Genomic DNA, 2,655 nt, shown 5'->3' on the forward strand with positions numbered 1-2,655 from the left:
TCCCAGCCAAAATCCCACTATCTATGGAAGTCTTTACAGATCCCTCTTAATCCTTGTGTTTTCCCTCTGTCGATTATTTTCAATTTAGCCTACATATCACTTATTTGAACACAGCTCTTTGCATTTTATGTTCCCATTAGAGCAGGTGATCTTTAAGAGCTGTCACTATCATTTGCCCATTTTTGTGTGTTTATTTCCCCAGCACTTAGCACTTAGTCTGGTACACAGGAGACCCTTGACAAAATGCTTTTTTCAAATATCTGATGGAATGTCATAGAAGGAGAGGTTGGACTTCTTCTGTGATGAAAGAGGTGGCTTTTGGTGAAATTTGTGAGTTATCTATTGATTATTCTGATTTTTGAAATGAGCGGGTAGTATGGCATTAACCTTATATAACTGGCCCACATTCTCTTCTGGTCCTATGGGACTGATGAGATCTTTCATGACATTTTTTTGTGTAATTTATCATTGTAGATATATATACCCCTTTGGGGTTCCTTCTCCCTATAAGGTCTAGTAAGCCCATGATTCAACTCCTTTCTAGCCAGGGAATATCCACATACACATGTGCACCCACAATATATCTTCAAACTTTAAAATATACTTCATTATAATTAGTTTTATTTTTAATCCTATGAATTTTGTCTTATACATTTAAAACTATGATCCTGAGTAGGAGTCCCTGACAGCAATATAAGCCCAGAAGCCCTGATCTAAGGGAATCTGTTTCCTTGTCTTGTAAAATGGGAGTAATGCTATTAGGCACCTCAGAGTTGTGAGGTTCGAGTTAGATTTGTAAAGTGCTGTGTCACTGTCAGCTCATTAGTGTTATTACCTCTCAATTTGGGGCTGCTCCATTTTTAAAGAAATTTTTCCTTAGATTAGGGGATGAGCAGATCCTCACTCTGGAATCTGGCAGGACTGAAGGGAAAATAAGCCTGTTTCATTGCTCTCTAGGAGCTGCAAAAATAGGCCCCGCCGCTAGTTTCCTCACCAGAGCCCAGTGTGTTTGTGGCCGCAGGATGGGGGCAGAGAGGGCGGGGCGGCCTGTTCTTTCTTTGTCCGGGGTCAGTGCCCCCTCAGAAGCATCATCCTCTGAGTCATCTCAAGGTTCCCGGGATCCCAGACCCCATTCCCTCCTCCACTTTCACTGCTCCAAGTCCCCAGAGTCAGGACACTGAGTGGTGAGCTGCTCTTTGTCCCAAAGGCAAGAGGGAATGGGGAGAGGTCCAATCTATTTCTCACCCCATCGTCCCATTCGCAATCCCCCAACTGGCCGCAGTTTCTGCTGGGCCTTGGGGAAAACTCTGGGTCATCTCCAACCTCCCTGTGCAGGGTCTGGGGTCATTTCCTGCCATTGAGCTTATCCCCTCCTCTTCCCCAGCAAAAGATGGATTCTGCCTGATCCCCAGCTTAATGGCACAGCTGGGTAATAAAGTCCAGCTGGGGTCACCTCAGCAGCCAGGGTCCTAATCATGCTCTGGGTGGAATGGCTCCAGGGGTAGAATTGGTCCATTGGGCAGGGCCAGAAAGGACAAAAAGAACCACAGTCTCAGCAAAGTGAGATCCTGAGTTTGTTCAGATGGCTTGCTAGAACAACTCAGTCAGAGAGCTGGATGGTAAATGTGGAAATGTTTCAAACTGCACATGTTTAACCTACATTGGATTATTTGCTGTCTAGAGGGGGGTGAGGCAAAGGGAGGGAGAAAAATTTGGAACACAAGGTTTTGCAAGGGTGAAAGCTGAAAACTATTTTTGCATGAATTTTGAAAACAAAAAGCTATTAAAAAAAGAAAAGGGAAGGAGGGAGAGAGGAAGGAAGGAAGGAAGGAAGGAAGGAAGGAAGGAAGGAAGGAAGGAAGGAAGGAAGGAAGGAAGGAAGGAAGGAAGGAAGGAAGGAAGGAAGGAAGGAAGGAAGGAAAGGAGGAAGGAAGGAAGGAAGGAAGGAAGGAAGGAAGGAAGAAGGAAGGAAGGAGGAAGGAAGGAAGGAAGGAAGGAAGGAAGGAAGGAAGGAAAGGAGGAAGGAAGGAAGGAAGGAAGGAAAGGAGGAAGGAAGGAAGGAAGGTAGGAAGGAAGGAAGGTAGGAAGGTAGGAAGGAAGGAAGGAAGGAAGAGAAGGAAAGGAGGAAGGAAGGAAGGAAGGAAGGAAAGAAAGAAAAAGAAATTAAGAAAGTCATAGCTGGACAGAATATTGGAGGGTATCTCATCCAACCCTGCCATTTTACAGAGGGGAAGTTGAGGATCTCCAGAAGAGACTTGTTTGAGCTCCACACAGGAAGTTAGTGGTCATACCTGAACTAGAATCTCTACCTCTGTGCTATTTCCACTGCAAAATGCTCTCTTTTGCTTAAAGCATGAGGGGCCCTCTGCTCCAGTAGTTGGTATTATATAATCTCCATTAGTCATTCTTTTTGGGTTAAGGCTGCTATCATGCAACTGTAGAATCAAGAAAAGTAGAGGGAGGGCTACCCTCTCCTCCTCCAGCTTGCACATTATTTCCACATAGTCCCCTATGATTACAAGCCCTTCTTACTGCATCTAAACACACAGTGCTGTTTTTATAACAGGAAATTGACATTTTGTTCATTTTAAAAATAAAGCTCATTCAACAAATATTTATTGTATCTCTCACATTCAGGATCCTATCTGGGAAAAG

Source organism: Antechinus flavipes, chromosome 1 (genome assembly GCF_016432865.1).
Source record: "Antechinus flavipes isolate AdamAnt ecotype Samford, QLD, Australia chromosome 1, AdamAnt_v2, whole genome shotgun sequence".
Classification (NCBI taxonomy): Eukaryota; Metazoa; Chordata; class Mammalia; order Dasyuromorphia; family Dasyuridae; genus Antechinus; species Antechinus flavipes.